At 43.2% G+C, this 25,020-nt stretch overlaps 2 protein-coding genes and 1 long non-coding RNA gene across 5 annotated transcripts in view; 1 reads left to right on the forward strand and 2 right to left on the reverse strand.

The window, feature by feature from the left end:
• Dcun1d1 (DCN1, defective in cullin neddylation 1, domain containing 1 (S. cerevisiae)) overlaps positions 1–4,416 on the reverse strand; it is a 45,368-nt gene extending 40,952 nt beyond the window's left edge. Inside the window, exon 1 of the mRNA XM_006535374.3 lies at positions 4,292–4,416. The gene's annotated coding sequence lies outside the window, so the exon portion shown is untranslated. The remainder of the gene's footprint in view (positions 1–4,291) is intronic.
• Gm15952 lies at positions 22–22,382 on the forward strand. 2 transcript variants are annotated; one of them, XR_880768.3, is made up of 4 exons: positions 22–111; positions 4,548–4,667; positions 17,355–17,537; positions 19,269–22,382. It is a non-coding gene; the product is annotated as a predicted gene 15952 (long non-coding RNA). The 2 variants fall into 2 exon arrangements; XR_001783807.2 differs by lacking the exon at positions 19,269–22,382 and having other exon boundaries at positions 17,355–18,514.
• An 853-nt stretch (positions 22,383–23,235) lies between these two features.
• The window catches only part of Mccc1 (methylcrotonoyl-Coenzyme A carboxylase 1 (alpha)), a 44,403-nt gene continuing 42,618 nt past the window's right edge, over positions 23,236–25,020 (reverse strand). For both annotated transcript variants that reach the window (XR_001783758.2, XR_001783756.2), the window contains exon 20: positions 23,236–24,223. The gene's annotated coding sequence lies outside the window, so the exon portion shown is untranslated. The remainder of the gene's footprint in view (positions 24,224–25,020) is intronic.

Raw genomic sequence — 25,020 nt, forward strand, 5'->3', positions numbered from 1 at the left:
CAGTGAGGACGAAGCGCCGGGGCCCTGCCTGCGCCCCCACTCAGGGCGCCCTCGTCACGGCCGCGTCCTGTCCTCCGTGCGCTCCTAATAGCTCCACGTCAGAGTTCCCAGGTAAGTTTTTGGAAGAATCCGGGAGACTATTGCGCCTAGAGCCACTGTCATGCCTGGTGGACGGGCCAAGCTTGACCTAGCCTGCCTGCTGAGCTGTGGGCCAGAAGACAAGTGTGTGCTGCAAGGAGAAGGAAATACAGTACTCCCTGCAGAGAGAGGAAATAAAACAAAGGTACGGCACATAGAAAAAGCTGTCCAAGATTGCCCAGGTTTATATATGTCATCCGCATCTTCATCACCAAACGTGGGTCTCCCTTTACCACCGGCAAATACCACCAGATCACCCCTAGAAGCTAACAATCTTAAAGTTTCTGTTAAAACAACTGTTGTCACTCCTCCTCGGAGCTTCCTGCTACTGCTTAGAACTAGCCACGTGGTGGGGGCTCCCAGAGCCCTGCAGAGGCAGATCTTTGGCACTGCAGACCTGTTGTCACCCATTCATTCTTTACACCATCAATGCGAGTGTGTGTGTGTACGCGCGCGCGCGTGTGCGTGTGTGTGCGCTGATGTGGCATCTTCTCGCCAGGCCCTAAGAAAATACCAAGTAGCAAGGGTGAAACTAGATCACACTTGTGGTTATTCTCTAGGAACTCAGCCTAGCAACTTAAAATATTAACGAAGAGGACTCAGTCTCTTGCTACACTTCATTAGACTATTGCAACAATAGCTTGTAGGTTTTCTTAAAGCTCTTTTTTTCCTAAGTGCCAACTCCAAGGGGTGATTCTTAGTTCCACTTGACCTCTTTCTCTCCTGAATTTGAACACGTCCTCCTAGAATTCCCATAATTTTTCATGACTTGATTTATTTATAGTCTCCCCTTCACTTACCATTCTTCTTTGCTAGCTAACTCTGGCTTTTCAGTGGTGGGCTTTCCAGAACCATCCCTGAATCTCTTCATATATTCCTTTTTCCTAGACCCTGCCCATATCCCAGTGAGTCCAAAATCTTATCTAAAGCTCGGCAGCGGCATGCCCTAAGCACAAATTCTGCTCATCCCACAGACCCCCCCAAAGCTCTACAAAGCCAAAATCTTATCCCTAAACCTGCATTCCCCTGCTTTTTCATCACATAAGCTAAATATCAGAACTGCCCATCTCCCTTAGTCTAAGCTCGCCGAGTTCATCATCTGAGTAAACCCGAATTCTTCCCCTGCCCTTTAATAGGGTTCATCTCTCATTGGGACCCTCCTTTCTCCATCCCCTTTTGAGATGGAGTTTCTTTATGTTGCCCAGGCTAACAGCCAACAGTGCGGCCTGGGATTGCAGGCAAGTATGTCTCCCACCCCATCTTCTCTGTACTTTTCCTTCTACACCAGAGGTGTCTGTCTGCAATGCAGACTGGAGGCTCTTCCTCAAAGTCTCCGAGAACTTTCCTAACGTGAGCCTGTCTGGAGTCATAGGCAGGTCTCTCCCTCATCTTTCCACTCCCTTTGTCATGACCCCCACTCAATGCAGCTCCTGTTTCGGTACCAAGCTTCCTGGTTTGGTCTTATTTTGTCCCTGACACACTAGGTCACAAGAGTGAGGATCCGCCATGTGTTGTACTAAGCCTCTAACACTCAAGCAAACTTCAGGTTGCAGCTACACCTATTTTGTAGGGAGCACTGACATACAGAGTGGGTAAGTAACATGCCTAATGTCACACAGCAAGTAGTAAATCTAGGAACTAGACCCAGACAATCTGCTTATAATGTGTTCTCTCGGTTACTACAGTTTATTTCCTACTCTGGATTTCTGCAATTGGGGCATCTCCTTTGCAATTTTATGGCCCCTAGATTAGAGTTAGGACATCAACTGATAATCATTTGCCTCCAAGGCCAGGGCAGAGAAAGACCAGATCATATCCATCTTTGAGATAATTTTGTTTGTTTTGTTTTTATATGGGGCCATTGGTGCCATAACATTTGTATAGAGGTCAGAGGACAAACTCAGGTGTCAGCCCATGCCATCAACTTTGTTTAAAGCGGGTCCCTGTTGCTTTTCCACCTGATATGCCAGACTGGCTGACCCTTGAACTTCTGGGGATTCTTCAGTGTCTACCTTCCGTCTCCCTGTAGTACTGGGACTACAGGCGCATGAACTATGTGGCCTGCTTTTCATGCTTTCTGGGAATTTGAACTCAAATCCTGATGCATATGCAGCAATTGTTTTACCCACTAAGCCAGCTTATCCTTGAGTTTTCAGTGTTGGGTAAGAAGCCGATCTCTCTCTCTCTCTCTCTCTCTCTCTCTCTCTCTCTCACACACACACACACACACACACACACACCACAGTAGCAGTTGTATAAATTAAAAGAAAATAATCTAATGGCTCTCTCTTGGTCTTAAGACTGCATAGAGCTGTGGGTATACCGCTCAGTAGTGGAATGTTTCTCTAACAGAACACAGTAACAATTGGGCCCGGTGTGGTGGCACATGCTTTGAATTTAGCACTTGCTAGGCTGATGTAAGTGTAGGCCAGCCTGGTCTACATGGCAAGTTCCAGCTCAGCCAACAACACACAGTAAGAGTCTAGCTCAAAAAAGTTACAATAATAGCAATAGTGTCCATACTGTTCATTTGTGTAGTAGGACAGCAATGTTCCTTGGCTGATGCATATTATATACATGGTCTTATGATAAGTGCAACAGCAGTTGCACCCATCCTACATTTCCAGGTTACAGAACCAAACATGATAGGAGAGCATTAACTGTTGTTATTATATGAAATTAACTGTTGTTATTGTATGAGATAAGCATGTTTGTGAAAATTGTCCTGGTTACTTTTTTTTAAATGGAAGGTTCCTGAAGATAAAGCATAAGTTACAATATTTGATTAACAGAAAGGTACTCATTAACATGTTGTTTCAAATACAGAAATGTGTGTTTGTGTGTGTGTATGCTGTGTGCAGGTGTGCACATATTATTTGCACACATGTGGAGGCCGGTGAGGAGATGATCACAGTGTTCTATCACTCCAGGCCTCCCTCTTCTGGGATAGGGTCTTCTACTGAACCTGGATAGGGAAGCTACTGGCAGCCTCACTCCCACAGTACTGAGGTTACAGACTAGCGTGCCTAACATGTAAGTGGCTGCTGGCGTCTGAACTCAGGTGCCCATGTTTAAGCAGCAAGCTCTCTTACCTACTGAGCTCTCTCTAGCCCCTCAAATACATAATTTTAAAAACTACATTTTTTATAGCAGTAATTTTGGTTCAGTTAAAAAAAAGATGAAAACATCTGGTTAAAGTCCAATGTTACATACACGCATACATACATTCTTTTTACACCCATAATTATAATGGCATAGTGTTTGTAGATAGGTGACATTCCAAGGTAGACCAATTTAGAAAATGTTGCTGCAAAAGCTGCAAGTTTTCATGTTAAGGTAAATACTGATAAAAATCAGTGCAACTCTGTTTATTGAAACATGTAAAACCAAGTCTATAATTCTAGAATCTGTGTTTAGCAGAGAGAGAAGAAATCTGAAAGGACCGATTGCTAGCCTTTCTGGGAGTTCATTTATCTAAAATGAAGCCTGCAGAGTAGCTCTATATACCCAACTGCAGTTCTGAGGTGTGAGTCTGAGCCACAGTCACCGGCTTCTCACTCATGACGTCGGTGGATGCAGTTCAGTCCTGTGTTTATATAAAATGGGCTTACTGTACCCAGGCTTGCATATCCACAAATGTGTACTGGCTTTACTGGTGCACCATATTTTAGCATGAATAAAATACCGTGTAGAGGTTTCTGATGCAGAATTATAGCATTTGTGTATGTGTGTGTATGAGTGTGTGCACACACTGGAAATTGAACTCCGGGCCTCACATGTGCTCAGCACACCTGTGCCTCTGTACTTTCAGCCTCCAAATGATACATGTTTAAGGGAGAAGCCTTTTTAAGGATTAGTCCTCATGCCTTACGTGGAATCCGTGGTGGCCACAGGCCCCAATTCAAACCAAAATGATAAGAGTAGGCTTAGAAATAAAGCCTTTGCTGTCCCCTGCCCCAGTAAACGTTACCAGTGAAGCTGAAGGAAGGACTGCCTGAGACTCTTCCCTCCACATTCTGAACCATTCGAAGAGGAATCCTTAATCAGGACAAAGGGAAAACCTCAGGGAATTAGGTAGGCATCATCATCCAATTCATAATAAAAAGCAATACTTTGGTGGGTCACCTTCTAAATAGAAAATAGGAATATTCACCAGAGCCAGTCTGTCACCTCAGGGTCCCTGCGGATCTGCTGACTTTAGCTGTTTCACACTCATGGTAGAGGATTGGGCTTGGAGCAAGTGACAGCTCCGACTGGGTGGGTCATCATAGAAAACTCAGACTGTCACTGCTGATGTCACAATGTCCTACTGTCCCAAAGTGAACCTGCCTCTCTGCCCAAGTAGGCTCAGTCCTTCTAGATGAGACCCCCGTCTGCTCAGGTATCCATCGTGAACAACTCTTTCTCAGTTTCAGTGGATGAATCCAATGTGGAGACCAAAACCGCTGAAAGGAGTCCACAGAGCAAGTCTGATGGCCCTGCTTCCTTGGGCATATTCTACCAGGTACGGCAGAATGGATAGTACACAGGTAAAAACTGTCTTTCTAGGCTTGGTACTCTCAAGTACAAATGAAAGTATTGTGTTCATATGAACTAACCAGTGCCCCCCAGAGCTGTGTCTCTAGTTGCATATGTAGCAGAGGATGGGAGGAGAGGCCCTTGGTCTTGTGAAGATCATATGCCCCAGTACAGGGGAATGCCAGGGCCAGAAAGCAGGAGTGGTTGGGTTGAGGAGCAGGGAGGGGAGAGGGTATAGGGGGCTTTGGGGATAACATTTGAAATGTAAATGAAGAAAATACCTAATAAAAAAGAAAAAAAAAGTATTGTGTTAATTTTAATAAAATTCCAAAAAAAATCCTGTTTGTTTGATTCATTGCTAGTGAACTATTCCCCCAAATCAGGGAAATAGCCAGGTTTGCACACCTGTAATCCCAGCTTGGGGAGACTGAGGCAGAAGAATATTGAGTTCGAGGCCAGCAAGAGCCACATAGTTGAGACCCATCTCACAAAACAGAAAGAAAAAAAATTAGGAAAATATAATCAGTCTTAACTATAACTCCGAGTGTGTGATGTTCATAGGCCACTACTGTTTCACAAATGTAACACCACAAGTGTGGGAAAATAGGTGACCTTGAAAATTCACGGTGACATTTATTAACTCCTAATCTGTTATTTAACACTTCATATATATCCAGTGTATTACTGCGACCGACGTTTTCCAGGTAGGACTTGTGCTGGGTGAGTGGTCAGTCACCTGAAGCACATCCTAGTTCAGGATACTTGGGTTTTCAGCCCCGGTGCTGATTGCAGGAACAGCCCCGCCTTGGTCAGCCCGGCCTGGGCAGTGGTTGGCCTGCAGAAGCAGCTCAGCAACATGGGAAGTTAGCATTCTGTTTCAATTGTTATTGAGAGCTTTTTAAAAATATGTGTGGTGTTTTGCCTACAAATATGTCTGTGATTCTTGAAGCTTAGAAGTAGGTGTTGAATCTCTGGGACTGGACTTAAAGGCAGTTGTTAGCTGCCATGTTCATGCTGGAATTTGAACCTAGGTCCTCAGGAAAGTATTCAGTCCCTTAATAACTGAGGCATCTTTCCAGGCCCAAAGTTAATGTTCTTACCTTCAGAAAATAAAGAGAAAGGAAAGTGAATACGGACTGTTTATGTGTGGCAAACAGAAAGCACAGGCACTTAGAAGATAGTTCAGCTGGAACAAAATATTGGACAAGAGAAAAAATACAATCTTAGTGAACATCCCAGCCATAGAGGTATAGCTCACGTCATTGTCTTGCCTACCATGCACAAGCTCTGGCTCATTCCCCCCGGCAACCATGATGAGGTGTGGTGACATACCTTCTAATGCCAGCACTCAGGTGGGGCACAAGAATCAAAGGTTTTCATCATTGGCTATATACTTAGTCAAGGGCTGCCTTAACTATATGAGGTTCTGTCTCAAATGTGTGTGTGTGTGCATGCACACATGGGTGTGCACGTGTATATGCCTGCCTTTAATACATATTTTTAAGTGCGTATAGCAATCTTGGAAGCTTGTTTTGAGGTACTGGGTCATTGAACCTAAGGTCTTATGTATGCCAGACAAGCAAACACTCTACCAATGAGCCACATTCCAGCCATCTTTTTTTACCTTTTTTTTTTTTTTTTTTTTGATTCAGAACCAAGGTTGGTTGCCTGACCTTGAATTTACCCCTAATTGGCCCTGACCTTTTACCTTCCTACCCACAATGGGTAATAATTTCAAAGGGAAATAGTTTCAAAGAAATTATTTAGAATGAATGGGAAGGGTTTCAAGAATTAAAATTCTTTGTAAATATTAGAAAATGGAAATATCAGACTCAGGTTAGGCTAAAGGAATGAGAATAATAAAAATAACTAAAAGCAAACATGTGGTAGCACACACCTGTAATCCCAGCACTCAGGAGACAGGGCAGGTGGCTCTGTAAATTTGAGGGCAGCTGGCTCCACAGAGCTAGTTTTAGGATAGCCAAGGTTACACAGAGACTGTAGAAACGTCTGTTTGCTTATATTATGAGACGATCATTTTGAGGACATATCTATACAGAAATTAATGCCAGTGAAAAATCAAAAGACTAAGCCCAGTGGGTTTAACATAGGACAATCTAAGAACCTTTCAATGTAGTGTAAGAGACGAAGGAGAACCTTTTAGTGCAATTGAGCGAGGAAGTGACTGGGCTAGATTCCTTATGGGTGTGATGTGCTGCAGCAGCTTTTAATTGGCCAGCAGTGAGATAGGCTGTCACCCACAGCTTGCTAGGATGGACCCAAACGGAGTTTTAGAGAATTTGATGTTTGAAGGTTGTCTTTGCTTTTGTCTTCTGCACTGTGGTAAAAGAGGTCCCATGGTTTTCTTGATAACCCTGACTACAGATGGGATGAGTGGGGTGGATGTTGACTGGGGAGGAAGGAAGCCTGAGGCTTGTGGCTGGGCAGGCCTGCTGAGCTCTGGGTGTGAGGGGCGAGACAGCACAACCAGCAGGTCAGGCCTAGCTGGAAGAAGCAGCCATGGGGAGGGGTTGAGAGAGAGAGGTTCTCTTTATTCTTCTATGGACTCAGCCCTTAGCTGTGAAGTAAGACAACACCACACTTGTCTATGCAAATGAGCTGGGCTGCATTCCTTGGGTGAATTCTGTGGCTCACGTTGGGCTCTTAGTGTACTAGCACTGAACCAGGGCTTAAGTTGGCTGACTTGGGGCCTGAGAGAGGCTTTGGCTTATTTCAGATGGGGCGGTGTTCAGAAGAACTAATAAGCACCTTTGATAAACATCAAGTCACCGTGGTTGGGATTTCCCATGGCCCCTCTGATATCTGAAGTTCAGATCCCTTAGTCTTTTTGTTTGTTGTTGTTTTACAGTTTTGTTTTGTTTTTTTACAATTTACAAACTGGAGTATGACATCACACTTGAAGCTTCTGACCTAAGCCAGAGGGTTACATAAACTAGTCACGGAAGGGAAATATGTCCCACTTTGTTTATTGCTACATGACTGAGCAAATGACACCTCCCTTCTCTGAGGTCCACTTCCCCTGACTGGAAACAAGAGTTTGCACTAAATAAATACTTAGTCCTCCCTATGCCAAAGTTTCTGGAAGTATAGCTGTTTTCAGTAAGTCACCTGTTTGAACATACAGAACACCTGCGTGCCTCTGCACTCTAGAAACACACAGTTCTGGCAGACCTGCCCAAGCTACTCAACCAGGAGTCTGTGTGAGGTGAGAAATAGCTGAGAAAACTGCAAGTGCTGGGGCGGGGTGCACAGCAAGCAGAAGGTTAGCTTGTCAACAGGAGAGGCCAGCTTAAGTTGCCTGAACCTGTCCTTGAACTAAACTGGTCATTTTACCTAGAGGTGATAATGACCCATTTCCGGACTTCTTTGGCCCCAGAGTCCTCATCTGTAAAAGACCCACCTGATAACCCTAGTGAAAGGTAAAGAAGACAATGTATATAGTGCAAGGTGACAAGCAGTGCTGCCCATTCTAGAAGAGGTGACACGTGAACTGGGGTTGGAAGAATGAAAGGAAGTACATATCAAGCTGAGATGATTTTGTTTTGTTTCCAAAACCCAGAAGTATTTTATGCCAAGATCAGTTAATTTGGAAAGAAGCCATCTTTTCTATTGAATTGTATTTGTATTATACTACCATTCACAAAGTAAACAATAACCCAAATCAGTCATGATCATAGCAGGTATTGTGGATTGATGATGAAGGCAGCATTAACTAGACTCTGATCTTTTGAAACACTAGGTTGACAGTTTACACAGATTCTTCTGACAGCCAATTGGCTCTTGGCATCTGGAGACACTGAACAGCAGTCTACTTGGTCACTCATAAATGTCTGTGTATCATTATGACATATCTCCTCCAGACCTCCAGAGAATGTGATAAGAAGCTGGGATGACAGTGGCCAGTGATGGCTCAGGAAACATTTTTAACCACTACACGATAGAGAAGAACAGTAAGACGTGGGCAGCACACTCCTGTCTACTCAGTGATGCTGATGCTGAGGTCCATGGGAGGTCCATGGCCTCGATAACGACAGTGTCTGCCACCAGCAGCTACACTCGAAGCTGCTTGCTACTATTTTCAAGACAGGCTGAGACAGGAGGATCACAAGGTCTAGAACAGTCAAGCTATGCAGTAAGAACCTGTCTTGAAAATACTAGCAAACAGCTTAGAGTGTAGCTACTGGTGGTAGACATTGTCTTTACTGATGCTCTAGACTAAATGCCCAGCACAGACAAAAACTTGGCCCATTAAATCAAAATGTATAGTATGACAAGTGATTTTATCAATGGTCAACTAAAATCTTATTTGATTTTAAAAGAATCCAAGATACACCGCATGATCATGCAGACATAGCATTTAATAAAATCTAACACACAGCCATGATATCCATATTTATCAGAGTTCTCTAGATGAATAGAACTGATGGAAAGACAATATATAAATATATGTGAACATATTAAGTAAAGGAATTATTAGAGTGACTTACAGGCTGTGGTCAAACTAGTCAGGATGTCTCCTGACAGAAAGGTTCAGAACTTAGTGGTTCAGTTCGTGAGGTTGGATGTCTCAGCTCAGCCTATGCTGAAATCCTGACCAAGTTGATTCTAATGGTATGAAAGTAATGCATTCGCAGTGAGGAAGATGAACTTGCCAGGGAGTGTGAGGGCAAGCGGGCAAAAACAAAAGCTTCCTTCTTCTGTGTCCTGTGTAGACTGCCACCAGAAGTTGTGGCCCAGATTTACAGTGGATCTTCTCACCTCAAGTGATCAAATCAAGAAAATTTCTTCATCCATGCCCAGCTGCTTGTGTTCTAGTTGATTCCAGATGAAGTCAAGGTGACAACCAGAATTAGCCATCACCAGTCTACCCCCTGTCAACTCGACACACAATCACATCTCCTTATGTCATGCTTAATTTACAAATGGAAACAATAACTAGATCATAATTATACCTAATATGATGTAACTCTCACATGGACAGCCACAAAGTATCCCACATCCATCTGTAAATGAAATGTCCCTTGAGGGACATTCTTTAAGTGCCTCATAACTATGTAGCCATTGATATTATATCAATTGATATTACATAATAAAGAAATAGAGGAAAGAAAATAAATCTGCTCTGTGTGTGTGTTGTGTGTGTGTGTACCTGTGCTTCAGCAGGTCTTGGATCTTAGAGGAGTGACCCATACCTTCATTCCTTTAGAGTCTAAGTTCTTTGTCATCTAGCTTTGACTGTGTTGTTGTAGTTTCCTATTGACTTTAATCACAAGATATCATAATACCGAGAGACTCCCTCATGAACCTCCTACACTCTAGACATAATCTTCCTTACTTCCTTTGTGGAGAAACAATCCGATTTTCCTCCTGTTGATCTGGATCAATCACCCATCCTAACACAGATATTCCTTTCTTAGCCTGTTGGCTTAAGGGCATCAGAAACCCAAAGTGGCCAGGAAAAGTGTGAGCTTCTAGTTCAATGGAATGTTTATTGTAGCTCCTGGCAGGAGTGCTCACCCATCTAGAACCAAAACTTCTAGGCCAGCACCACTTAAGGTCATGGTAGCAAGAAGCAAAATTGTCCTAATGAGTTACTAGAGGTGGCAGAGGAATGATTCTCATTTCCACCCTGGATTCCTAGACCCCATGAACCCTGACCAGAAGAGAAGCTACCATAGACTTGATGTTGATCCAAAGCACCTTCTTTCTTGAGAGCCCTGCTACAGCCCTTCTAGCTACTGGCACCTAATTGGTTCTGTAACTGTGTCTTAAAAGGTCATTCCACTCTTGTACAAAACCAGCTGCTTCAGGATTATGGGAACATGGTAAGATCAGCGGAATCCATAAGTGTGGACCCACTGTCGCACTTCTCTGTCTGAGATACCATTATGGGATACCATAATGCAGGATAAAGCATTCTGTAAATGCATGGATGGTGGTTTTGGCAGAAGCATTACATGTAGAAAAGGCAAACCCATAACCAGAATAAGTATCTATGCTAGTAAGGACAAAGTGTTTCCATTTCCACAAAGGAAATGGCCCAATGTAGTCAACCTGACTCCAGGTCACTGGCTGGTCACACATATTGGGTCTCAGTGTTGGTCTCTGCAACTGGCAGATCAGGCACTCAGCAGAAGCTATATGCAGGTCAGCCTTACTTAATGGCAGACCATGTGTTGCATCCATGCATAACCTTCATCCCTGACACCATGGCCACTTTGTTCATGGGTCCATTGGGTAACGATAGAGATGTCTAGGAAAGAGGCTGACATTCTACAGGTTAGGGTCATCCTAATAGACTTGATTAATGACCTCCTCAACTGAAGTTACCTTTGGTTGAACATTTACGTGGAACACAAGTATCTTCATATTCTTTGCCCATTCAGAGAGATCTGTCTGCATCTTCTCCAGATCTCATTCTCACCAATTTTCCCATCATGCTTTTTCCAAGTCCTTGGCCATCCATCCATCCAGTCCATTCATTACAGCCATGAATCAGTGAACAACTTCACATATGGCCACTTCTCCTTCCAAGAAAAATGTCAAACCATGTGTTCTGCCTGAAGTTCTGCCCACTGTGAAGATTTCCCCCTCACTGGTATCTTGCAGGGTTGTCCCAGAAGGGTTTGTAATGCTGCAGCTCTCCACTTCTGGGTGGTGCCTGCGTGGCATGCAGAACCTTCAGTAAGCCAGACCCTAGCCTTTTGTTCCTCAGACAGTTGGTCATAGGGCACACTCTAAAGCTATAGGCACATACATAGGAGCAGAAGACATTTTAACAGGAATAGAATCCATAGGTGTCAGAACATGATCCAAGAATGGGATCATGTGAGATTTCTGAGTGCTTGTGAGAAAATTCCAAGAAAACAAGATAAGATCTTATGACCTCAGTGTGTTCAGAAGTGTGAAATTGTTCTTGGTTTACGCTTTCATGTACAGATAGGAGTGAGTTTACTTCAAATTATTCATTACAACTGGCTATTCTTGTTTGTTTATATGCCTCTATGGAAAAACATGTCTTTGCTCTGTGCAGCTTGTCCACCATGTGTAGCTTACTTTTGTGACTGTACATTTTATCCATGTGACCCCTCTAACCCTCAGAGTATATACTGTCTGATGTCCTGAATAACGTTTGCTATTGCATGAAACTTTAGTCTGTCTCATTTCTCAGCTCTACCACTGTAGGGATGGGTTTTAGCCTATAACACCATCTGAAAACCATGCTTTCAACTCTATATCATATATTTCTATGCTAAACAACTTAAGTTTGTTCATGACTCTATAACTAGTCTTCAACCCCATCAGTAATCTGAGAAAGATTTAAATATTACCTGAGTATGTAGGAAGCACCAAACGTAGCTTCTAAAACTGAAACAATGGTAGAGAGAGCTGACTACCTGCACAGCCCCTCTTCCTTATAACCTTGGAGCAGATATCTGTCTTCAGCCTTCTGGCTCAGAACCATCTGACAGACCTAGAAACGGAGCAGGAACTATGAAGGACTAATTTGCTCTGAATTGGCAGAGCTAAGCTGTCAACTCTCCTGCATTCTGTGTCCTTTCCTGGACGTATTTTGTCTGTAGAAGAGCAGGGCAATTTTCCCCCATGGATACCTTGCCACAGTAAGCAACCTCAAGTGGAGGTAAAGATGCTCAATTCTTCTTTGAAGGAGAATGGGGAAGCTGTCAGGAGCAGACATGTCTAGTTGTCAAATGATCCTTAATAATGAAATAATATTGTCACATTCTGTGGATTTCTGATATTTTTGAAGACTATTTGAACCTTAGCTACTCTTAGCCATTTCTATTTGAGTAGATTGAAAGCATTATATTATAATTAAATTAGAATCTAACATAATCATGAATTTATTATCTGGCCTTTAACTTATATTATAAGTAATACATCTTAAACAGTTTGTAATAGCACCTATTACAAACTGGATCAAAGCCTTGTGTTCTTAAATGAGTTGCATAAGCACAATGCCTATCTAAAAGTACAATATTAATTTCAAATTTTGTATCAATATGCAAATTTATACCAATGAAAAATTTAATTCTCTATTGATGTATAAATCTGTGCCAATGTAAGAAAAAATCAATTTTGAATCATTTACAAAGATTTCTATCAATGTAACATTATGACTACATAATGCTTTGTTCAAGGATAAAAATTTAGTAATCAATCTTATCTATTTCCTCCCTGTTCAAAATTATGGCCATTTCCAAATTATCCCCTAAAATGATAACCTATCTGTAATTTGTAAAATAACCATAATCAGACACCCAAACCCAGGGACAACTCTCCATGGCTTCTTCATGCTGAATAGGGGTGATAAATTCCTTAAAGAGGTGGGAAGGAGTAGGAAAATTAGAAAAATTGGTTAGACTTAAGAAAGCTAGCTTTAGGGGGCTGGAGAGATAGCTCAGTGGTTACAACACTGACTGCTCTTCCAGAGGTCCTGAGTTCAAATCCCAGAAACCACATGGGACCCAACTCCCTGTCTAAAGATAGCTACAGTGTGCTTACGTGCAATAGTAATAAAAAAAAGAAGCCGGGCGGTGGTAGCGCATGCCTTTAATCCCAGCACTCAGGAGGCAGAGGCAGGTGGATTTCTGAGTTCGAGGCCAGCCTGGTCTACAGAGTGAGTTCTAGGACAGTCAGGACTACTCAGAGAAACCCTGTCTTGAAAAAAAGGGAAAAAAAAGAAAGCTAGCTTTAGCATCTGGTATCCAGCCTCTGTGTTTAGAAGGCTCAGGGCTTGACTGAAGTTCTGACTGGATCCATCTGAAAGGTTGGATGAGGTGAGGTCATCTGGAATCAGGAGCAGTTCCTGAAGCTGTTCTTGTAGCAAGTCTCTGGACAGCATCAGTTCAGCATCTCTGAAGATGAAGAGTGTCAAAGCTGTACATTGTAATATATGAATCTCACAATCAAAATTTTAATATCATTAAGATATTCGTATAAATTGTGCAGGTGCACAGATCGGTTAAGGATTGCTCCTTGTTTGGGCAGGTGAAAGACAACTGTCCTTTTTATAAGTTTTATTAATAACCAATTGTAATAAATCTTCATTCATGCCATGTGAAAGATGGCATGATGAATTTTAAGGATTCCATAATCAACAAGATTTATTGTCTAATCTTAGCTGAAGTTTTGGCTAGAGACATTTTTATGTCTAAGTCAGTTACTGGGCTGTTCCCATGTCAAGGAATCATCAGATCAAGTTATCTGTCCTGTTTAATTTTCTCAAATTTGTTGAGATCTTCAGGGGGTCTTCCCTGTCATATCTGATCCCTATTACTCTGGAATGGGTCTAAAGTCTTTTCTCCTTACCTGTCAACACAAATACAGAGCCTCTCTCCCAAAATAGCTTGTCCTTGGTCTAGTAACTGAAAAGCATTAAAGATATAGCTTGACCTCTCTCCCACAAGAATTTTAATATAACCACAAGCTCATAACCACACACATTTTTATAATTAAAACAACTCAAAGAAATTAAAGCTATCTAAACAAATATCTGTTGAGATATTGCTTCTTCATCATCTGCTTTCAACCTATAATTTAACATCAAAAGCCTCATTGTTTACTATATATATAAAATATTTATACATAAATTTATACTTAAATCCTCCCTACTGTGGAGATTAATATTTATGTGAGTACATATGGTAGTATGCTCCTTTCTCAAACCTTGGCCTTCTCTCTCTCTCTCTCTCTCTCTCTCTCTCTCTCTCTCTGTTTTTTGTTTTTTGTTTTTGTTTTTGTTTTTGTTTTTGTTTTTTTGAGGCACAGTTTCTTTGTATATCCCCGGCTGTCCTAGAACTCACTCTGTAGACCAGGCTGGCCTTGAACTCAGAAATCCACCTGCCTCTGCCTCCCAAGTGCTGGGATTAAAGGCGTGCGCCACTACTACCCGGCTATAATTCTCAAGGCCTAAGTTTCTACTGTCTGAGGTAGATTAGGCTCCCTGACCCCTGCTTTCCAATCTAACTTTTAAGTACTGAAAGCCTCAATATTTATTATCTATGTCTACTTACTGTATAAGCCTACTTCCAGGCTCTATTTATGTTGAACCAGGCAAAAGCAATCCTAGAAATCCCATGTGAACAACATTCAAAGATTTTGAGACTTTGCCTTGGCAAGACTTTTAAATTTCTTTAAAGCATTTTTTCATTCAATCTCCCTTCTGTCCTTAAAAACAATTAAATCAAATTTATTTGTCCCTACCCTTTGATTATGTTTGTAGGAAGCAGGATGTGTCTACCATCTGTCTCTCTGCCTCTCATTGTCTTCCTCCTAGCAGGTGAGATGGCTGTGTTCTTTTGTTCTAGTTTCACAGCTTGTGCGGGAACCACAAGACTCTGACTCAGCTTGCTGAGACACTTTCTCCCTCCTCCTAAACTATATCATTGTGTGTGTATTCCATCTGATAATCTAAATAATTTTCAAAATGAATTCTCACCTACCACGTTGGCCACCGTCTGTAGCAGTGAGTTGGGGCTACACTGCTTTGACTCTCAGCTGCTGATCACACACATGCACCCATACAGGAGCTGTCTGGATTCATGAACGCAAGACTCATACACATACCAGTTAATTTTAAATGTCTTGCCTACCTCAAAAGCTGGCCACTCTTAAACCTTCCCCTACTACCCCAGGCCCAACTGGGGAAGTAGCTGGCCACTTCCCCAAATTTTTACTCATTGCCGCTCTGTCCTGCAGCTCTAAATCTCTTCTACCTCCCACCAAATCATGGCAATTCTGTCTCCTCCCCCTGCGTCTAAGCCCACACAATTCTAAGGGTCTCGCCCCGTCTCCCTTTGCCCAGTCATTGGCCACTGGCATCTTTATTGATCAATCAAAAATCAATTGGGGACAAGGACCTTTCGTGTTTAGCAGATTCTCGATTGAATCAAAGCATTAGAACCAATCTCCAACACACCACCTCTAAAGTGGTAAAAATAGATAGATAGATAGATAGATAGATAGATAGATAGATAGATAGATAGATATTTGGGTAATAGATTCATGTAAACTTTCTTATGCCCTTGGAACCACATACTACTTTAATTTAATAAGGGATTGCTGCTGTGTATATCCTATTTAATGACTTAGTGGGTCAGATAGCCAGCTCAGGTTGCAAAACAACTCGGTGGCCACTGGTAAACATTTAGTTTCCACTAAGGCCCAATAGCAAACCAAGAGTTATCTCTCAAAGGGAGAATAGTTGTCTCTCAATGATGTTAGAGCCTTATCCCAAAATCCCAAGGGTCTCCTCTGTGATTCAGCTACAGATTCTAAATGGTCCAATATAGACTAAAGACCAGTTCAGACATCCAGCCTCATAAACTGAACAACTACTAGATTTATTGGCCTTTTCTTTCAGGAGGCAGCCATTGTTGGACTAGCTGGACTACAGCCTGTGAACCACTCTAATAAATCATCTCCTTCTCTCTGTCTGTCTGTCTGTCTCTGTCTCTTTCTCTCTCCCTGTGTCTCTGTCTCTCTCTCTCAGGGTCTGTGTGTCCATGTGTCTGTATGTCTGTCTGTCTGTGTGTTCAGTTAGTTCTGTTCTTCCAGAGGACCCTGACTAATGCTGATTGTGGTACCAGAAGTAACGTGGGTCTTCTCACCTCAAATCATTCAATCAAAAAAGTCTTCACATTATGCCCAGCTGTTTGTGTTTTGGTTGATTACAAATATATTTAAGTTGACAACCAAGATTATCCACTTTTCTCAATAAACTAGTAATAAAAGGAAATTCTATACCTCACAAAGGGCCTGAAGAAAAATCCTAGCACCAATATCATACGTATTGGTGAATAATACAAAACAAAATGAAAACCCAGAATGCTTCTCCCTAAAATGGGAAGACAAGTATGTCTAGTATCATCATTTATATTGGTCTAGTTCCATTGCAGTAACAATATAATTAAGTCTAATGTGTTAGGGTTCTTTAGAAAAATGAACAGTTTGAATGACTCTATAAAGTATTTAGAAATAAATTTAACAAATGAAGTGCAAGATTTATACATCTGACAATTATAAAACATTGCCAGGAGAAATTAAGGCTGATGTAAGCCAATGTTATTGCACATTCATGAACATGCAATGTTCACTCCCAAATTAATTTTCTCAGTCCAGTCCCTACCAAGATCTTATTAGGCTTTTTAGAAATTGATAAGCTAAATCTATGAAAGATTTATATGAAAATTCAAAGTAGCAACAGAACTTGGAAAACTATAGCAAAGTTCGATGACTTACATTTCCTCGTTGTGGATCTTACTAATAAGGCTTGTAATAACCATTATAGTAATAGTATAAAGACAGACATGAGAGAGTTGCCTATAACTGAGAGCTCATAAGCAAACCTTTACATTCATATTTAATTGATTTTCAACAAAAGGATCTGGGCAACTCAGTGGGGGAAAGGATACTCAACAAACATTGCTGTGGCAACTGGAATTTCAAAGAATGAAATTGAATTTTTCTTTTTACTATGCTAAAACAATTAAGTAAAATATGGATCACAGACTTAAAGTAAGAGCTAAAATATAAGACATTAGGAGAAAAGAGAAGAAAACGCCCATGGTTTGGTGAGTTCTCAGAAATGACCCCAAAGCATAATTTATCAAAGAAAATGACTCGCCAAAATTTTAAAAATTACACTTCCACAGATAGCAGTGATACAATGAAAAGAGGAGCCCCAGACCACAGGACACACCTATGGATTCTGTCAGATAAAGGATGCTCAAAATGTGGACAGAAGTCCTGCAGGCAGAAAGCAAGAGCCCCAACTTTAACATGAACAAGATCTGAATAGACATTCCACCAAGAAAAGTACCTGACTAAGCTAATAGGTAAGTGAGAAAGTATCCATAGTTAGTTACTAAGGAAAGGCAGAATAATTCCAGTAAGACTCCATTACACACTCGCCAGAAGGGCTGTGTAGGACGCTGCTTTTACTTCGAGTCGGGGGAAGTAGGACTCCTTCACTCCTTGCTTCATGAGTGAAATGAACTGCCAGGATATGTACCATCCAGTCATGCTTAACTGCTGGTGGAACTAGAACTGGGGAGGTAGAGGATTGTTCTCTGAATTTATTTAATTGTAAATGATATCTCCTTTCTTTGAGAATCCATACATGTATACAGTGCATTTTGATCATATCCACTCACTCTTCCCATGTGAATTCTCCCTGGACCTTCTCAGCTCGTCTTCTCAGCTTCATTATCATCTCCTCGTCCTCCCTATCTCTCTAACCCTCCTCCTCCCAACTCACTGTGTCCCTCAGTGCTACCTGCGTGTACTTGGCTGTGAAGCCATCCACTGGAACCTGGAGACCTATGAGTAATCACACTTTCCCAAAGACAGATGAAAACTCCTCCTCTGGCAGCCATCAGCTTCCAGTCGTTTCTCAGCCAGGGGGGAGGCCTCAAGAGCCCCTTCCCTACCCATGCTGTGATTTTGACTGCCTTAATCTCATGCGTGAGCACAGCTGTGGTGAGTCCGTGGATAAAGTGTCACGCCATGTCTAGAAGGCAGCATTTTACACACTTCCTCTGTCTGTCAGCTCTTTGACTTTTCCCTCCGTGTTTTCCACAAAGTTGTCTGAGGGACAGGGTTAATATAAATGATCCATTTAGGACAGATCATTCAGTCTCAGCACTTTGAGCAGGTATGAGCCTCTGCATCAGCTGTCGCCTGCTGTGCGTGCTTCTCTCACCGAGGCTGAGGGCCACACTATAATGCAGGTATAAGCATGTTAGAAGGAAGTTTAACAATGTGGCCATTTAGCAAAACAAAAGTAGTAAGTTCTCCCCTAAAGCTATGACCTCCCCAGCCATAAAATTTTGACTAGCTTTATATTATATGCTGGCTAGTTTTATGTCAACTGGACACAAGGTAGGGTCATCTGGGAAGGTGGATCTTTTATACTTTATTTATTTATTTATTTATTTATTTATTTATTTATTCACGTTATATCTCAATATCAGCTCCTTCTCTCTTTACAGTTCCTCCGCACACAGCTCCTCCCCACATTCTCCTCTCCCTTTCTCCTCTGAGAATGGGGAGCCTCCCACCCCTGGGTAATTAACCTGGACCCTTGGGGCCTCCCAGAGACAGAACCACCAACCAAAGAATGAGCTTGGACTGGACCTAGGACACCTGCACATATGTAGCAGATGAGCAACTTGGTCTTCATGCAGGTCCCCCAACAACAGGAGTGAGGGCTGTCCTTGAATCTTTTGCCTGCCCCTGGATCCTGTCCTCTTAGCTGGGCTGCCTTGTCTGGCCTTAGTGTGAGAGGATGCATCTAGTCCTGTAGTGACTTGAAGATGAGATCTTAAGGGAATGCCTCCATGGTATTGTAGGCAAGACTGTAGGGCATTTTTTTGATTCGTGATTGATGAGGAAGGGCTTATATCACTGTGGGCAGAGACACAGCAATAGAAACCCTAGCTAAGCCAGTAGTTGGTATGAGTTCTCTTTTGTAAAATAGACCTTAACTCCAGTTTTAAAAAAATGTTTGGTTACCTCTATAATTTTTGCCACCCCTGTAAATCTTTGTCCCCATGTTATACCAATAGGCAGAGCTTGCCGGCGTATCAGCATTCTGGCATACAGGGTCAAACTCTAGGTAAGACTTTTTTTTCCTCCTTAACACCTTCGGCCTTATGAAACCTAGCCAGCAGAAGGACATTTTCTGGTCATTTCCAGATGAATTTCTCTGTCCTGAAACCAAAGTGTGTGCTATCTTCAACAACGGACTCTTACCGTCTAGTTCTGGTGGGCAAACAAGCAATGACAGTAGCCTGTGTTAATATGAAGTCTCTAGGGCCTCACTGATCAACAGCTCACAGAGAGTACCCCAGTCTGGTGCTGAGATTGTCTTAGGGGGCTGTATTGTCTGCCCACCCATGCTGTGTATCACCATTCAAATTCCTTTTGTTTTTTTTTTTAATATTAGCTAATGAAGTACTGGTTTTCCATAAATTTATCATATATCTTTTCTCCCTTAATTTGCTTTTGTCAGGGTATTTTAAAATGGCAATAGGGAAAGTTACTAAGTCAGTTTTGCGGCGCTAGCTAGGGATTAATCCCAGGACCTTACACAGGCTAACCCCATACTCTACTACTGAGCTATACTACCTAACTCCTTGAGAATTATTTCTAAACTAATATAAAGGCAATAATGAGGATTACTCTATACAAAGAATTGAGTCAGCCATTAATTGTAGCAGAAAGAACTTATGTTACTCACTGATGAGGCTTGTGGGGTTGACAAAGAGAATGTATCTTGGGAAAGCACCACAGGAGATTGTGGTACCAAGGTATTCTGACTCCAGAAGCTGTAAGGCAAATATCTAGTGATGAGGACAGTCTGAGAATCCCATAGCCCAGAAGGAACAGTGTCCCCAGGGTCACTGCAGGGTCCTGGAGAAAAGAGCAAGATGCTTCCACTCTGCCTATGGCTTGAGAGCTGTGAGCAGGGCTTTCAGGGTGCCTGGAAGGATTTAAAAGTCTATCATGGCTGCAACCTGAGAAAGTGTGAACACAAGTGTGCCAGCAGGAAAGGAGCCATGACCAAGGGTTCCCCGTGGTACTTTGAATGTAAAGCCCCTCCCCATAGGCTCATATATTTAACTACTTGCTCCTGCCCCCAGACCCTGTTAGTGTAACTGTTTGGGAAGAATTTTGGGGTGTGCCCATGCTAGGGGAGGTGTGTGGCTGAGGGAAACCTTTGAGGCTTCAAAAGACCCTGAGGAGTCCCAGCACTCACTTTGCCTCCTGCTTGCTGATCAAGGTGTGAGCTCTCAGCTACTGCTCCTGCACCAAGCTTGCCTACCTGTTACCACGTTCCCCAGCCATGATGGTCAAGATCTCTATCTGTTTGAAACAGTAACCCTCAAGTAAACACACAATCTTTTAAAGTTGCCTTGGACATGGGGTTTAATTACAGCAACAGGGAAGTAGGAAAGCATTTGGCCACCTCCCTCTTTTCTCCTGTCACACCTAGTTCAAATCACATTTTCCTTGTCTTCCTGAAAGTTTTAAGCACTGTATGAATATCTAGGAGTGTTTCTTGGGATCCCCTGATTAAAAGTGCGGCAGAAGTGTAAAGTGTTGCTACCAGCACCGCAGACATTTTCCCCTCAACGGAAACACAGGGCATGGCGCTATATTTCAACTTCTGACACACCTGAGGGTTTTGTTTTGAGGGTTAAGCACCATGCATGTGCAAAAGTGAGAAAACATGACAGCGAAAGACAAAAAGGTAATGAGTTCAGCCAAGGGGCAGCTCTACTTTGCTGTCCAGGGAAAGTAGTGATAGCTACACACACACTGCAGCCAGACCTAACAGCTTCCCTCCATCAACAACTATTGGTGTGTTACAGCTAACAGGCATACAGAACAAATCCAGACCTCGCCTTCATGCCAGAGATGAGCTGCTCCATAGGTACACACCCATTTATCTCACAGATTCCAGTGACACGCCAGCCTGGCAAACACTGGAGGCTTGCTTAAATAGTCAGCATCTGCTTGTAGTTGACAACTGTCACAGTGTCACTGGAATAGACTAAAGACAAAGGAGGGGAAGAGAACGAACTGGCTGATGCATGCCTAACCAAGGCTTGTCAGCACCCAAGGCCCTGGGGTTTGCAAGAATAATGAGTTAGATGGACCTTAGCTCCCCCTCTCACTCCTGACACTCCTCTCCTCTATATGGAACTCAGAATCTTGTCCACGCTAGGCTAGTACTCTACCCCTGAATTATACCTCTTGCCTGGAAGAACTACTTTTAAATTAAGGACAAGAAGCTCAAGCCTCTAATCCTATCACTTGGAAGACTGAGGCAGGAAAACTGCTATGAATGCAAGGCCAGACTGAGCCACAGGGAGATCCTGTCACAAAGCACATACAAGTGTGGTAGCTCATGCGTGTAATACCAGAACTTACATGCGGAAGCAGAGGGAATGTTGCAATTTCCAAGCCATTTGGACTGTGTCGTGTAACAATTGCCTTCCATATTGAAACTTTCCAACCTGCAGGGAAGCTCTTCAAACAGGAAGGTTAAATAACTCAAAACAGCTTCAGGAAGTACCTGAAACTGACCAAATTCACTAGGCCTGTCCCTGTCAGAGTAAACAATAAAAGCTAGGGTTACTCTCAGACTATAAACAATCTTATCTAAAATGCAAAGATGACTTACTCAAGCCAAGCTGCAAAGAAAAAGCTGAGACCAGACCAGCTCCCTGGAGAAAAGCAGAAACAAGCCGAAATGCCTGGGAGAGGTTTAGACCAGAAAGGACACTCTCCAACATTTTCAGCTACCTGCAGGCTGTGCAGGGTGCCCCAGATTCCCAGCTTTTGTGAGCTGTCACCCATGCTGGGGGAGGGCATCGGTGATGCAGCTGTCTTTGAGTCATTTCTGCTTCTGCAAATAACTCCTCACCTATACTTCTGTAAGTAACTCCAACAAAACTCATTAGTCTGCCCTGTCAGGCTTTGGTGGTATCTGTACTTAGCTCTGTCATGGGATCGCTATTTGGGGTGAGTAGATGTGTGTGTTGCATCCCCCAGTGTTGTAAGCCGGCCCGAGGCCTACATGAACCGGGTATTTCTGGAAGGCAGGCTGGGGCTGGGCTGAAAGAGACTTAGACTGCGAGTAAAGATAATGAAGCCAAGGCAAATGTTCTGATCAAGGCCCACAATTTTACTAAGAGACCGTGTTATAAGGGGGAAGCCCCCCCCCCCCCCCGCCACCCGCCAGTCCATCCTTGGTGCTTGTCGCCATGCTGCATGCTGTCAACACTTGGTCACCAGGCTGGTTGCTTATTCAGGAATGTCTCAGGAAGACAGGTTCAGCCTCCTGGCAGGTAGCAGAAGAGCAGGACAGTTGTCACTTCAAAAAGGAGCCAACCAAGTCGGAAAGCTGCACCGCAGGTGGCCCCACCCCAGTGGGGACAAGGTCTGCACCAGCCAGCTTCAGGCTGGGGGAGGCTATACCTCAGGAAGCATTTGTCACACAACAGGTTTACACAGTGAGTTCTAAGCCAGCTAGTGCTACACAGCAAGGCCCTTTTCCAGAGAGAGAGAGAGAAGAGAGAGAGAGAGAGAGAGAGAGAGAGAGAGAGTTAGTTTGTCTTCCCTACTTAGCTCCCAACCTGAGGCCCCACACTTGGTCTCCTCTGGAGACTCACATTCTTCACCCTACACCCTCCAAGGTATACTCAAGGTTGTGCACATTATACAGCTTGCAAAAATGTAAGCTGTTAGGAAGCCTTCAGCAGCTCTCAGGCTCCAGGTACAGACTGAAGCACAAAGGGTCCTTGCCATTGTGGGCAGCTGCTTCCTGTGTATGCGAAGCCTGTTGTCCAGTCCAGGTCAGAGCACTCTGCCCCAATACACCGTGACTTTCCTGCCTTATTAGCCTCGGTTAGTCCCTCTGCCTGAAGTGTCCTGATAGTACCTTCTCTGTTCTCCACACGGCAGACAGCTGTCCTGTAGTTAAACTGTCACTCCCCTTTCCTTGTCTTCATCTCTGCTGTTTTCTACTTACCTGATCCTCATAGCTCCTCATCCCTCGGTGCTTCTTACCATAGTTTTACTACCTTTTCCTACATGGCTGCATCATTTCCCATTGGATAGAGCCAGGAAGCCGTTCCTGTGATCTTTGTTTCCAGGGACAGAAGTAAACATCAAATGTCCATAGAACTGACACACAGGTGTGTATAAAGGAACTCTGCTATCAAATCAAGTTAGGCTGCTCCCACACATGGGTCCATCAAGCTGAGAGAGAACAGGAAAGTCGATGGTGTCAAGTTGGCTCAGTGCTAGAGGACAGGTGACTCTTGTCCCAAGCACATCTTGCTAGAAGGCTGCTTTGGGAATGGTTGAGATGAGCATAGGGTGTTTTCACAGTGTCTTATAACAGCTCAGGTGATGCATACCCCATCCCAATTGCCTAACCATGAAACACTTTTCAGTTCTGCTAGAACAAACATTGTATCTCTGAGATTTCTGCCTTGGGGAGTGGAAAATGCGTTCTCACTATGTAGGCCTGGTGGGCCTGTGACTAGTGAGCCTCCTGCTTCAGAACACTGGGACTCCAGGTGTGCATCACCACATCTATTTCCCCACCTCTGAGGAGTCTGCTGATACAGGCATCCTGACACATAACATTAAGACTAAAGGCGGAATCTGCCCCTCTTTTTTGTTGTTTGTCAAAATTGTATAATAAAAGAAAAATACTTTTCTTGATTACCGTGCAAGACAAGTCAGTGGCAAGATCTAAACCTACTGCCTGGGTTTATGCACCTATAACTGATGACCATGCTAAGAATAAATTCCAATATGCTGGTGTCTTAGTCAGTGCTCTATTGCTGTGAATAAACATCATGACAGTGGCAACTCTTATAAAGGAAAACATTTAATCGGGGCTGGCTTGCAGTTTCAGAGGATTAGTCTATTATCAGCATGGCAGGAAGCATGGTAGCATGCAGGCAGGAGCTGAGAGTTCTACGCCTGGATCCAGAGTCAGCTGGAAGAGAGAGAGACACATAGACTGGCTTGGGCTTTTGGAACCTCAAAGTCCACCTCCATTGATTCACTTCCTCTAAGAAGGCCACACCTAGTCCAACAAAGCCACACCTCCTAACCCCTCTCAAGTAGTGCTACTCTCTGATGACTCAGCATTCAAATGCACAGGCCTATGGGGGTCACTCTTATCCACCATGCCCTTCCCCCAAGCTGGTCATGTGCTGGCTTCAGATTCTCTGTCTGTACAGATTCCCATATCCCAAATACAATCACTTAAAGAGCTCCCTTTGCTCTGCCGAAAGATCTAAACAGTATTATCTGAAAGCGGGCAAATAGCAACTAGACATTTCCATCAGAGAAAGTTTGCCATTATTTTTTTCAGAGAAGGAAAGTTACAGGACTGGAAGCTCAGCTCAGTGTCACAGCACCCATCTATAGGTCCTAGGTGTGCTCTCCAGCACGAAAAAATAAATGAATCAACGGGAAGTTGTGTTTGGAGTGGAAAAGTATCTGCTGATGAATCAATAGTTTGGAAAGTCATGGTTTGGATGGTCTCCCAGCATCCCTCCTCCTGTGGCCCCTCCTTTCTCGCCCACCTCCATTCCTTTGTATCAGCCATGTGTATAGAAGCCTGATGGTGTCAGGGATCTTCCTCAGTTGCACCCAGCCTTATAGTGAGGCAGGGTCCTCCAGCCAAACCCAGAGCTCACTGATAGGGCTAGCCTTGCTACCTAGCTCATGCCAAGGACCCAGCCTCCAGCTTCTGAGGGTGAAATTATAGAGAGTTTTCATGTACTC

The sequence above is a fragment of the Mus musculus genome, chromosome 3 (genome assembly GCF_000001635.26).
Source record: "Mus musculus strain C57BL/6J chromosome 3, GRCm38.p6 C57BL/6J".
Lineage (NCBI taxonomy): Eukaryota > Metazoa > Chordata > Mammalia > Rodentia > Muridae > Mus > Mus musculus.